The following is a 14,105-nucleotide window of genomic DNA, read 5'->3' on the forward strand; positions in this document are numbered from 1 at the left end:
CATTATAACATATATAAAATTATTTTTATGGAAGAACCTACACAGAGTTAGGGTGATTGGCTCTGGGTGCTGGCTGCCCCAGCAGCTTTGGAGATCAGTATCTTGGTACACCAGTTGGAAACTGCCCTATCTATTCACTCCCTGTTACTGGCTTCTTTTGGTTAATGCAAGTTTCTCAAGGTTCAGTCCTTGACCATCTACTCCTCTCTCCAAATCCACCCTTAGAGAGTAAGTTCTTGTCATGCTATCTTTTCTTTGCTTACAGATTCCAAAAAAGCTGTAGACCTTTTCTCTGAGTTCCAGTTTTCTGACATCAGCTATGTACTGAACAACTCCTGTCTTACTTTCTCAGACCCAACGTATCTGAGCCCATTACCTCTTCACTCTCTCTGACCTAACTTCTTTGTTCCTCTGTCTTCAGTCTCTCAGATAGAAATACTGCCATACTCTTTGGTCTCCTTTGATTCATTTGGATTAAAATAGTCACCCATCAGTTCTTCATATCATTTATGTTCTGTGCCTGTCACATTTTTACCTGCTATATATTTTTGGGCAAGTTACTTAACTGCTCTGTCTCAGTTTTGCCAACATGTACTAAGGCAGTAATTGTACCTATTTTATATGGTTATGAAGAGCACAAGTTAACCGTGAAAAAGAAAATGTTACCTGACACATAGTAAGCACTCAGTAAATGTTAGCTATTTTAAGACATCAAGTCTTCATTACTCACCTTATGAGAACTTTTTATTTTTAAATTTTTTATTTTTTATTTTTTTAAATATGGAACACTTCATAAATTTGCATCTCAGACTTGCGCAGCGGTCCTGCTAATCTTCTCTGTATCGTTCCAATTTTGGTATATTTGCTGTCAAAGCAAGCACCAGAACTTTTATCTTTATGTTTCCACTGCCAAATTTATAGAGCAGGTCTTTTTCGCCTCACCCTTGGACCAGCTACACTAGCCTAGTTGGAAGGCTTATTATATATACATCCTGTAATTCAACTAATATACTACTTGCTACTTGTTTCCACTATTGGAGTGGAAACTATATTCCTCAGAGAATCAATTTCATTTTTGTTCAGTGTCTCCTTACCTGGTTCTAGTTCTTGGCCAGGAACAATTCCTGTTTATTATTGTTCCTGGCCAAGAAGTAGAACCAGGTAAGGAGACATTGAACAAAAATTATATGTTATTCTCATAACAACCTTTTAGATATTTTAGATTTTAAACCTTTATCTTGGCACCTGTCCCCATCTATCCACCAGTGTTTTCCTTAGGTAAAATATCTCCACTTCTTCCATCCATTCTTCATGATTTCAAGTTCACGCTAGTTGTACTTCTTTAGTATTCTCATTTTTTAAGCATTTTTAAAACATGGCACTCCAGATGTAATTTGATCATAGAAAAGTAGGGCTGTTGCCTTTGGTTCTGGACAGGTTTCCTTTGATTTCATTGGTGGTTCTTTCTCTCATGAAGCTTCCAGGTTAATCATCTTTAATTACCTTATTTTTAACTTATTCATATGCTCAGAAACTGTCAGTGGTCCCCTTTATCCTTCCATATCAAATCATAACCACTTTTACTTGATTTTCAAAGTTTTTAATTTGGCCCTTTTTCCTTTCTGTCTGCCCTTCAACATATACTCTATTTTAGACTGGCTAGGCTAATGTTACAGACCTGTATTAATATGGATTATCTTGTGTTCATGCTTTTCCTTTGTCTTTCCTTCTGCCTACCCAGCTGTATTTCATGACTAAAGTCAACTCCCATCTTTACCCACAAAGCCTGTTGATTTAAGCTCCTATCTGAACTCTATACCATCATGTCTCTGTACTATTATGCTCTACCTGTCCATTTATTTAGGTCTTGCATATCCTCATCAGTGTTTAGTATTGTCTCAGTTATGGTCTTGCACATTGTTATATTTATTTCTAGGAACTTTTTAGTTTTTGTTGCTTTTGTGAGTGGCATCCTTTTTAAAATTACATTTTCTTATTTGTTGTTGCTGATGTATATAGATTTGCATCCAGCAATCTTGCCTATCTCTTTAACACTAGTATTTGGTCTGTAGGTTCACTTGGAAGTAAATATATGAAGGCAATCATGCTTCTAGTAAATAACAGTTTTGTGGTGTTTTCCAATTTTTATTTTTTAGATTTCATCCTCTCCTCCTTAAAAAAACACACTAAGGTTTCCAAGTGTAGTGCTAAGTAGTATTGACAGTGGATTGTCCCTGCTTTTAATGGAAATACTTCTCAAGTTTTACTATGATGTGTATGTTTGTAATATTTTTAAACAGGTTAAGGAAAAATGCCTTCTGTTTTTAAAGAAATTTTTGCTGTGATTGGCTGCTAAATGTTATCATACTATTTCTCCATTTGATACTTTTTTGTATGATTTTTCACCTTTATTGTGTCAATATGAATTACATTAATTGATTTTCTAATACAAAGCACTTAACTGTATGATCCACTCAAACCATCATTTGATGATGTGCTGTGTTGTGTTCACTGCAGCTTCATGTATTTTAGTCTTGACTTTCTAGAGTAGATCATAAATTCCATGGGAGGAAGCACCATACCTTGTATTTCCCAAGCATATGGTATAGTTCTGAAGGCCTACTAGGTACTAGGTACTTATCTAGTGAATGGTTTCACTTATCTAATTAGATCTTTCCTTTCTGCCTGTGCTCTACTCTGAGATACTCATAAATGAAATATTTGAATGTGCTTCTTTGAAGATAGGCAAACCGGTTCTGTGATGTTCCTTTACCTGAGTGTTATTGTTTAATTTTTTCATGGATGTGCCTATTCATTTTACTGGTCCACTTAAAGAATTAGCAGCTTTTCCTTTTTCTTCATTCATTATGTAAGGAAAATTATTGTATATAAAATTTAATTTTTCTTAAAAATGTATTTCTTTCTTGTGCTAGTACAAGAGATACAAATTATATTCTCAGCAGATTTTCATTTTAAGTACAGAATGTTGACTTTATTATTGCTTGAAGTAGTTATTAAACACATTTAATAATTTATAATCCTTTTACAGGGCTGAGTGTGTAGTGGATTTTTTGGTATATGGGGACTGTATTAGTTGGGGTTGTCTAGGGAAACAGAACTGACAGGATGTCTATACATATATACAAATATGATAAGCTGCATATACCTTTTTACTTAACAGTCCTAGCAGGTTTTAGGATAGTACTTTGTAATCTACATTAAATATTTTGCAGTTAAACATATTTTTCAGTGGGGTCTAAAATAGCATCCTATATTTAAAGGTTTCTATTTATATAGTGAAAAATTAATATTCACACTAAAGCCTGATAAATAAAGGCTATAAATAGTCTCAGTTCAGTTCAGGTGTGATTTTGCTGCCAAATGAATTATGAAGAAACTTGGTTTGAATGGAGTTTGGGTTTTTACAATTGGGGTTAATGGATTGTGGAGCTGTACTAATTCCAAGTGCACTCTGTAATTGTAGGGTTGGTAAATATCACCTTTTCTGATGTGTGCTACTCTGTTCCAGACTAGACTTGTCTTCTAGGGCTCTTATGTGCAGCCTGTCTTACACCCTTCTGTGCTACAGACCACTTTCCTCATCTTATTTTTCTGCTCCCCAAACTTCTAGAGTGTTATCATTTATTGTCCCAGTGTTTTTATGAGAAGAAGCTACTTTATCATAAACTGGGGAAGATGATGTTCAGCTTTTCTCAGTATTATTTTCTCTGCAGTAAATACTCTGGGGCGGGGCGGGGCGGGGATGGTGGTGGATTTCTGATTTGGAGGGTTAAATGGTGATAATATCTAGTTTTTTTTTTTTTTTTTTTTTTTAAAGGAAAGACAGAGAGAAGGAAGGAAGGAAGGAAGAAAGGGAAACAACTTTAAACATTTTCTTGTTTTATTGTATTTTGTTTTTCCGTTTTTTGTTACATGGGCTGGGGCCGGGAATCGAACCGAGGTCCTCCGGCATAGCAGGCAAGCACTTTGCCCGCTGAGCCACCGCGGCCCACCCCAATATCTAGTTTTAAGAGCTACTGTTGAGGGTTCCAAGTCTTGACCTGGAAGAAGTTAAGGATTCTTGGCCATCAGAGGTTTCAGACTCATTCAATACCTTGTATAATTTGGCACCAAACTAATTTCTCAGACTCATGACTCACTATTCCTCAGATTTAGAGTTTATTTTTCTGAATAAGTTTGCCTACTTACCATCCCATGAATTACATCTACACATTTTTCTCATTTCATGCCATTTCCCCGACATTTCTCTTGACGAAATACCTCTATCTCCTTGTATCATATAGTATACTTAATTTTACAATATCCCATTGGTAGACCTAGTAATACTCTAAGATTGAGTATCATTTGTTTAGAGGCCCATGGGTTTTTTTTTTTAAATACCAGCCAGTTTTCCACTCACCCTGATGCCTAGTGAAGTTACCAAAATTAAGCCATATTAAATATGCCATTTTTATTTTGAGACACACATGTTAAGAACCAGGAATCCTAGAATGTTAGCACTGGAAGGAACATTATTAGTGTAATGTTTTATAAATCAGGAATCTCAAATCAGCAAAATTCCGGGGGGTGTCTTGCTTAAAAGAACACAGCTAGGTAATGGTAGAGCCAGAACTCTTGTCTATTTTTCTTGAGATTATTTTCAGTCTTATTTTCTTTCTGCTTGGTGTTGGAGCTAACATTCTCAGTTGATTTTCTCTCTCTTTTTAAGACAAACTCTTTCTGGGTGTAAAACCTGCTTTGTCTACATTATTTCTGCACATAGTGAAAAAATTACTCTGTTTCTTGGTGTCACCTTGGTAAAAAATACTATTTTGCATGATGTATCTAATTACTCAAATGATCAGAAAGTGGTTTTTGATTAGAAACTAGATAGCCTCTTTTATCTTTCTCAATTTACTAACAATAAACCAATGTAGATTATGGTTTGGGTGCTTAAAGCTGAGAGGGGACCTAGCTATATTCTGTTCCCCCATATTTTCTTAACTTGAAGATAGATAAGACTCTGGCCATACATGATTGATGACTTTAAGTGCCACACTTTGTTTTCCCATTTTAATCTTTCTGCTGTGTATTGAATAGTAGGAGCAACACTCATTACACAAATGATGAAAAACATCAGATGCCAGTTTGAATTTATGAAATTTGAAATTAGGCCTCCACTTGGAGGATCTTAATTATTGGGAGAAAAACAAGGAATTATAGATGATCATTGAAACTAAAGATTAAGGAGCTCTGGCCTTTATGCTACATAGGGAGTGCTTTAAATTTTCATGGAAGTTTTTGTTCAGGAAAAGAGTCATCCAATGGGATAGACATTTATAATTCTCTAAAAATTGTGCCTGTCTCTTTGTCACTGTACTAGAGTTTGTGTTCTCTGTAGGCCCTGCCCCTTAGACTTCACTCATGGCAGGATGAGAAGCCATATGCTGTATCAGTGGTTTGTCAAGGTTTTCTATTCTTTCTGTTATCCTATATTTTGGTTTTTGAGTACATATCTAATTTAGGTTGTCCTTTGCTTCTTCTTGTTAATGACCCTGGAGAAGTCACTTCATCATCCTGGGTCTCAGGTTCCTCTTTTGAAGTACGAAACCTGTGAAAGGGCCTACATTTTGTAAGGTCCTATGGTTTCATTTAATGTTTAAAAAAATTTTGGGGGGCATGGACAGGCTCCGGAAATCAAACCTGGGTCTCTGGCATGGCAGGTGAGAATTCTGCCACTGACTCACCGTTACACCTCCCTAAATTATTGTTTATTGGAGAAGTCGTAAGAGCATAGAACAATCAAGCATCAAATACAGGATTCCCATATACTGCCCTGTCACCAACACCTTGTATTGGTGTGGAACATTTGTTACAATTGATGATAGCACATTTTTGTAATTGTACTATTAATTGAAGCCCATGGTTTCACTTTTTCTGTAGTGTAATTCCATACATTTTTTTTAAATTTAATTCTGTTGCCATAGATACAACATAACGTTTCCTCTTTTAATCATATTCAGATATATGTTTCAGTGCTGTTAATTGTGTTCACAGTGATGTGAACCATAACCACCATCTGTTACCAAAATATTCCCATTGTACCAAATAGGAACACGGTATATTTTAAGCCTTACTATTCCATTCCCTAACACCCCGGCCCCCACCCCTGTTCCCTGGTACCTGTATTCTAAATAGATTTTGACTCTGTGAGTTTAATTATTCCAATTGTTTCAAATCAGTGATATCATACAATATTTGTCCTTTTGCATGTGGCTTATTTTATTTAGCATGATGTCGTCAAGGTTCATCCATGTGGTGTATATCAGAACTTCATTCCTTTTTATGATGAAATAATATTCCATTGTATCTATATACCACATTTTATTTTTCTATTCATTAGTTGATGCGCACTTGGGTTACTTCCATTTTTTTGCATTTGTGAATAATGCTGCTATGAATATCAGTGTGCAAATATCTGTAGGAGTCCCTGCTTTCAGTTCTTTTAGATATATACCTGGTAGTGGGATTGCTGGGTCATATGATAGTTCTATAATTAGCTTTCTGAGGAACTGCCAAACTGTCTTCCACAGCAGCTGCAACATTTTACATTCCCACTAACAATAAATGTGTGTTCCTGTTTCTCTGCTTGCTCTCCAACACTTGTTTCTTTTTTTGTTTTTTAAAATAGCAGCTGTTCTAATGTAGAAAGGGTGTCTCATTGTGGCTTTGATTTGCATATCCCTGATGGCTAATGATGTTGAGCATCTTTTTATGTGCTTTCTAGCCATTTGTTTATCTTCTTTTGAGAGATGTCTGTTTAAGTCTTTTGCCCATTTTTAAATTGGGTTGTTTGTCTTGTTATTAAGTTGAAGGATTTCTTTATATGTACTGGATATGAATCTTTTATCAGATATGTCATTCCCAAATATCATTGGAAAAAAATACAGAATTTTTTTACTTTTATGATAAGGACCTGAGAGGTATAAAAATTTTTAATTTTGATGAGGTCCCATACATTTATTTTTTTCTTTTGTTGCTTATGCTTTGAATATAAAGTCTGAGAAACCAATGCCTAACATGAGGTCCTAAAGATGCTTTCCTGTATTTCCTTCTAGAAGTTTTATAGTTCTAGCTCTTGTATTTAGGTCTTTGATCCATTTTGAGTTGATTTTTGTGTATGGTGTGAGGTAGGGTTCTCCTCTGTTTTTTTTTTGCAGATGGAGAGCCTGTTTTCCTGGCACCATTTGTTAGACTGTTCTTTTCTACTTGAGTGGTCTTTGCCACTCTGTCAGAAAGCAATTGGCTATAAATGTGAGGGTTGATTTCTGAGCTCTCAGTTCTGTTTCATTGGTTAATATCTATCCTTAGGCTAGTACCATGCTATTTTGATTTCTGTAGCTTTGTAATAAATTTTCTTCATTCTTCTTCTTCAAATGCCTTTATATATTTGGGATCCCATACTGTTCTAGTTTGCTAGCTGCTGGAATGCAATATACCAGAAAATGGAATGGCTTTTAAAAAGGGGAATTTAATGAGTTGCTAGTTTACAGTTCTAAGGTCGAGAAAATGTCCCAATTAAAACAAGTCTAAAGAAATGTCCAATCAAAGGCATCTAGGGAAAGATACCTTGGTTCAAGAAGGCCGATGAAGTTCAGGGTTTCTCTCTCAAGTGAGAAGGCACATGGCGAACACAGTCAGGGCTTCTCTCTCAGCTGGAAGGGCACATGGCGAACACGGCGTCATCTGCTAACTTTCTCTCCTGGCTTCCTATTTCATGAAGCTCCCCGGGAGGTGTCTTCCTTCTTCATCTCCAGCGGTCGCTGGCTGGTGGACTCTCTGCTTCGTAGTGTTGCTCTCTCTGAATCTCTCTGAATCTCTCATTTTCCAAAATGTTTCCTCTTTTATAGGACTTCAGAAACTAATCAAGACCCACTCAAATGGGTGGAGATATGTCATCCCCTAATCCAGTTTAACAACCATTCTTAACTAAATCACATCAACCAGGGAGATGATCTCATTACAGTTTCAAATATACAGTATTGAATAGGGATTATTCTACATTTAAGAAATGGGATTTATATTAAAACATGGCTTTTCTTAGGGGGCATACTTCCTTTCAAACCAGCACGCATACCATTCCATATAAATTTGATGATATCAGTTTCCATTTCTGCAAAGTAGTCTGCAAAAGTAGAATTTTGACTGGGATTGTGTCAACTGTATAAATTCCTTTGGGTGGTATTGACAAAAATATGACTTTTCTAGGGAACATACATCCTTTTAAACCAGCGCAAGATCATATCATCTGCAAATAGGGAAAGTTTTATTTCTTTCCAATTTGAATGTCGTTTATTTCTTATTCTTGTCCAGTTCCCCTGAGAACTTCCAGTACAATGTTGAACAGTGGTGACAACAGGTATCCTTGTCTCTTGTTCCTGTTCTTAGAGGGAAAGCTGTCAGTCTTTCACCATTAAGAAAGATGTTATCTGTGTTCATATAAGCTCTTTATCATGTTGAGGAAGTTTTCTTTTATTCCTAGTGTTCTAAGTGTTTTTATTCTTTTTTTAGTTAAGAAATGGTGTTGTATTTTGTCAAAGCCTTTTCTACATCAATTGAGATGATCGTGTGGGTTTTTTCCTTCATTCTATTAATGTGGTATGTTATGTTAATTTTTGTGTGTTGAACTACCTTGCATACCAGGAATAAATCCCACTTGATAATGGTGTATAATTCTTGTAATATGCAGTTGAATTTGGTTTCCTAGTATTTTGTTGCAGATTTTTGCATCTATATTCATAAGAGATACTGGTCTGTAGTTTTCTTTGCTCGTGGTTTCTTTATCTGGCTTTGGTATGAGGATGATGTTGGCCTTATAGAATGAGTTAGGGAGTGTTCCTTCCTCTTCAATTTTTTCAAAGAGTTTGGGCAGAATTGGAATTGAGTCTTCTTGGAGTGTTTGGTAGAATTCCCCTGTGAAGCTTTCTGGTCCTGGGCTTTTCTTTGTTGGGAAGTTTTTGATTACAGTTTAATGTCTATACTAGTAATTGGTTTAATGAGGTGCTCTGTTTCTTTTTTTTTTTTTTTTTTTTGCACTCAGTAATTCTTAGTATCATCACATAGATGTATGATCATCATTTCTTAGTACATTTGCATCGATTTAGGAAAAGAACTAGCAAAACAGCAGAAAAAAATATAGAATGTTAATATAGAGAAGAGAATTAAAATAATAATACTAATAATATATATATGTATATATAAAGGAAAAAGAAAAAAAACAAAAACAAAAGATACAAACACACAAACAAACAAACAAAAAACCATATTTCAGGTGCAGCTTCATTCAGTGTTCCAACATAGTTACATTACACTTAGGTATTATTGTGCTGTCCATTTTTGAGTTTTTGTATCTAGTCCTGTTGCACAGTCTGTATCCCTTCAGCTCCAATTACCCATTATCTTACCCTGTTTCTAACTCCTGCTGGTCTCTGTTACCAATGATATATTCCAAGCTGATTCTCAAATGTCGGTTCACATCAGTGGGACCTTACAGTATTTGTCCTTTAGTTTTGGGCTAGACTCACTCAGCATAATGTTCTCTAGGTCCATCCATGTTATTACATGCTTCATAAGTTTAGTCTGTCTTAAAGCTGCATAATATTCCATCGTAGGTATACGCCACAGTTTGTTTAGCCACTCGTCTGTTGATGAACATTTTGGCTGTTTCCATCTCTTTGCAATTGTAGATAATGCTGCTATAAACACTGGTGTGCAAATGTCCGTCTGTGTCTTTGCCCTTAAGTCCCTTGCATAGATATTTAGCAGTGGTATTGCTGGGTCGTAATCCATTCTGCCATTCTATGTCTTTTGATTGGGAAATACAGTTCATTAACTTTTAGTATTATTACTGTTTGGATAATATTTTCCTCTACCATTTTGGCTTTTGTATTATATATATCATATCTGATTTTCCTTCTTTCTACACTTTACTCCATACCTCTCTCTTCTGTCTTTTCGTATCTGACTCTAGTGCTCCCTTTAGTATTTCTTGCAGAGCTGGTCTCTTGGTCACAAATTCTCTCAGTGACTTTTTGTCTATAAATGTTTTAATTTCTCCTTCATTTTTGAAGGACAATTTTGCTGGATATAGGAGTCTTGGTTGGCAGTTTTTCTCTTTTAGTAATTTAAATATATCATCCCACTGTCTTCTAGCTTCCATGGTTTCTGCTGAGAAATCTACACATAGTCTTATTGGGTTTCCCTTGTATGTGACAGATTGTTTTTCTCTTGCTGCTTTCAAGATCCTCTCTTTCTCTTTGACCTCTGACATTCTAACTAGTAAGTGTCTTGGAGAACGCCTATTTGGGTCTATTTTCTTTGGGGTGCGCTGCACTTCTTGGATCTGTAAATTTAGGTCTTTCATAAGAGTTGGGAAATTTTCAGTGATAATTTCTTCCATTAGTTTTTCTCCTCCTTTTCCCTTCTCTTCTCCTTCTGGGACACCCACAACACGTATATTTGTGCGCTTCATATTGTCATTCAGTTCCCTGATCCCCTGCTCAAGTTTTTCCATTCTTTTCCCTATAGTTTCTGTTTCTTTTTGGAATTCAGATGTTCCATCCTCCAGTTCACTAATTGTAGCTTCTGCCTCTTTAGATCTACCATTGTAGGTATCCATTGTTTTTTCCATTTTTTCTTCTTTGTCCTTCACTCCCATAAGTTCTGTGATTTGTTTTTTCAGATTTTCTATTTCTTCTTTTTGTTCAGCCCATGTCTTCTTCATGTCCTCCCTCAATTTATTGATTTGGTTTTTGAAGAATATTTCCATTTCTGTTCGTATATTCAGCATTAGTTGTCTCAGCTCCTGTATCTCATTTGAACTATTGGTTTGTTCCTTTGACTGGGCCATATCTTCAATTTTCCGAGCGTCATCCATTATTTTCTGCTGGTGTCTGGGCATTTGATCAGATTTCCCTGGGTGTGTTACACAGCTGGTTGAAAGCTTTTTCTGTGAAATCTCTGGGCTCTGTTTTTATTTTCCTGCCCAGTAGGTGGCGCTCGTGGCGCTCGTCTGTCTGCACCGCAGTCGGCCCGGGAAACCGCGCGTGGAGGTGGGGGTCGCTGGCCGCCGCGGCTTGGAAGAGTGCCGGTCCTAATTGCCCAGCTGGCCCGAAACGCCAAGCGTGACGGGAGGGCCCCGCTATCCAACGTTCCCAGTCAGACCGGGGAGCCACGTGCGTGGAGGGGACCCCAGTCGCCAGCCGCCCCGGCCGGGAAAACGCGCGCCCCTCGGGTCTCTCACCGCAGCAGATTCTCCCTGCCAGTTCAGCTGTTCCAGAATGGGGTACGCTGTCTTTTTGGTCTCTGTCGTGACTCCGGGAGCTGTTTCGTATTGTTTCTGTTTCTTTAGTTGCTTTTCTGGAGGAGGAACTAAGACCCGCGCGTCTTACTAAGCCGCCATCTTCTCCGGAAGTCGCTCTGCTTCTTTTTGACTCAATGTAGGTAATTTGTGTTTTTTTAACAATTTGTCCATTTCATCTAGGTTATCTAACTTATTGCCATACAATTGTTCAGAAAACTCACTTATAGTCCTTTTTATTTTAGCAGGGCTAGTAGTAATGACCCCCTTTGCATTTCTGATTTTTGTTATTTGTGTTCTCTTTCTTTGTCATTCTACCTGAAGATTTGTTGATTTTTTCAAAGAACCACCTTTTGGTTTTGTTGATTCTCTGTATTAATTTTCTGTTTTCTATTTCATTTATCCCCATTGTATGCCTTCACTGCATTCCATAAGTTTTAGTATATTCTCATTTTCATTCACCTCAAGATATTTCTTAATTTCACTTTTGGTTTCTTCTTAAGCCATTGGTTATTTAAGAGTATGTTGTTTAATTTCCACATATTTGTGTATTTTCCCTTTCTCCCTCTATTATCGATTTTTAGCTTCATTCCATTGTGGTCAGAGAATATATGCTGTATGATTTCAGTATTTTTGAATTTATTGAGACTTGTTTTGTGACCCATTACATAGTCTGTCCTGGGGAATGATCCATATGCACTTGAGAAAACTGTGTATTGTTTTTGTTGGGTGCAGTGTTGTACATATATCTGTTAGGTCTAATTGGGTTACCCTGTCATTCACGTCCTGTACTTCTGACCATATATTCTATCCATTATTGAGAGTGGTGTGTTAAAGTTTCCTGCCATTAATATAGAACTGCCAGTTTCTCTCTTCCCATATGTAAGTATTTGTTTCATATATTTTGGGGCTTTGCTATTAGGTGCATATATATTTATAATTGTTACATTGTCCTCTTGAATTGTCTCTTTTATCAATATGTAATGACCATCCTTGTCCTTCCTGTTTTTGATTTAAAGGCTATTTTATCCAATATTAGAATAGCCACCTCAGTTCTCTTTTGATTACTGCTTACATGGTATATTTTTTCCATCCTTTCACCATCAACTTACTTGTATCTTTGACTTTAAGGTGTGTCTCTTACATACAGCATGTAGTTGACTCATGCTTGTTTATGCATTTGCCAGTCTCTGACTTTGGACTGGAGAGTTTAATCCATTTACATTTAAAGTCACCACTGATAATTTAGGTCTTTCTTCTGGCATTTTGCTATTGAGCCTTTGTTTAAGCCTTTTTTTTTAAATATTTTTATTGAGAAATATTCACACACATACATTCCATAGATTGTATACAATTTAATGGCTCACAATATGGCATAGTTGTGTGTTCATCACCATGGTCATTTTTTTGAACATTTGCATCACTCCACAAAAACAAATAAGAAAAAAGAAAAAACTCATAATACTATACTCCTTGCCCCTCCCCCTAGTAATTCCATCTACTCAATTTATTTTACCCTTTGTCACCTCTATTATTTATTTATTCTTTAAATCCATATTTTTTTACTCATACCCTGGATAAAAGGAGCATTAGACACAAAGTTTTCACAATCTGACAGTCACATTGTAAAAGTTTTATCTTTATACAGTTGTATTCAAGGGTCAAGGCTACTGGGACACAGCTCAGCATTTTCAGGTACTTCTCTCCAGCCACTCCAATACACCATAAACTAAAAAGGGATATTTATATAATGCATAAGAATAACCTCCAGGATAACCTCTTGACTCTGTTTGAAATCTCTCAGCCACTGAAACTTTATTGAGTCTAATTTCTCTCTTCCCCCTTTTGGTCAAGAAGACTTTTTAAATCCCTTGATGCGGATTCCCAGTTCATCCTGGGATTTCTGTCCCACATTGCCAGGGAGATTCACACCGCTGGGAGTTATGTCCCACGTAGGAGGGAGGGCAGTGAGTTCAGCTGCCAAGCTGGCTTGGAGACAGAGGCCACATCTGAGTAACAAAAGCGGTTCTCTGGAGTTGACTTTTAGGCCTACTTTTAAGTAGGCTTAGCCTATTCTTTGCAGGAATATGTTTCAAAGGGGTGAGCCCCAAGATCAAGGGCTCAGCCTATTGATTTGGTTGTCCCTACTGCTTGTAAGAATTTCAGAAATTCTCCAAATGGGGAAGCTGAATATTTCCCCCTTTTCCGAATTCCCCCAAGGGATTTTGTAAATACTTCTTTATTCACTGCCCAAATCACTCTGGGATATATATCGGGGCATCACACTAACCTGGACCAACCAATGAAATCTCACATCTTATTCAAGATTCCAAGTACTTATGATGTTCAAATAAACTGATCAGTACAAGTTAAATTAGGAGATATACTGCCCAAAATACAAATTTTACACCAAATATCTCCCTCTTTAGTCTAACACAGAAGTTGAAATTTTAAAATATGGATGATATCATCCTTTACCCTGTATTCTGATATACCTTAGTCCTATCCAGACCAATTAATTCATTTCTCTACTTGAAGTCTGATCCCTTTTTAAACTTTCTAAACAGTTCCTGTGGTGGGGTATTGCTGACTTTCCTAGCTTCAGAGCTCTAACTCTGAGCTCAGGTATCTCATAAATACCCAGAGTTTCTGGGAACAACCAGGTTATAAACAAACAGCTCATTATCTCAGAGTTTAGAATTAATAGTTACACCTTCTGAATATATGTGACTGCTGTAAGAGCTTA

The 14,105-nt window shown here is 36.6% G+C and overlaps 1 protein-coding gene and 1 non-coding gene across 2 annotated transcripts in view; one reads left to right on the plus strand and one right to left on the minus strand.

The window, feature by feature from the left end:
• STMP1 (short transmembrane mitochondrial protein 1) overlaps nucleotides 1-14,105 on the plus strand; it is a 33,607-nt gene that overhangs the window by 3,433 nt on the left and 16,069 nt on the right. The gene's annotated exons all lie outside the window — the stretch shown is intronic.
• Nucleotides 775-877, minus strand: LOC143653303 (U6 spliceosomal RNA). Its single transcript, XR_013161245.1, has one exon. It is a non-coding gene; the product is annotated as a U6 spliceosomal RNA (small nuclear RNA).

Source organism: Tamandua tetradactyla, chromosome 1, assembly GCF_023851605.1.
Source record: "Tamandua tetradactyla isolate mTamTet1 chromosome 1, mTamTet1.pri, whole genome shotgun sequence".
Lineage (NCBI taxonomy): Eukaryota > Metazoa > Chordata > Mammalia > Pilosa > Myrmecophagidae > Tamandua > Tamandua tetradactyla.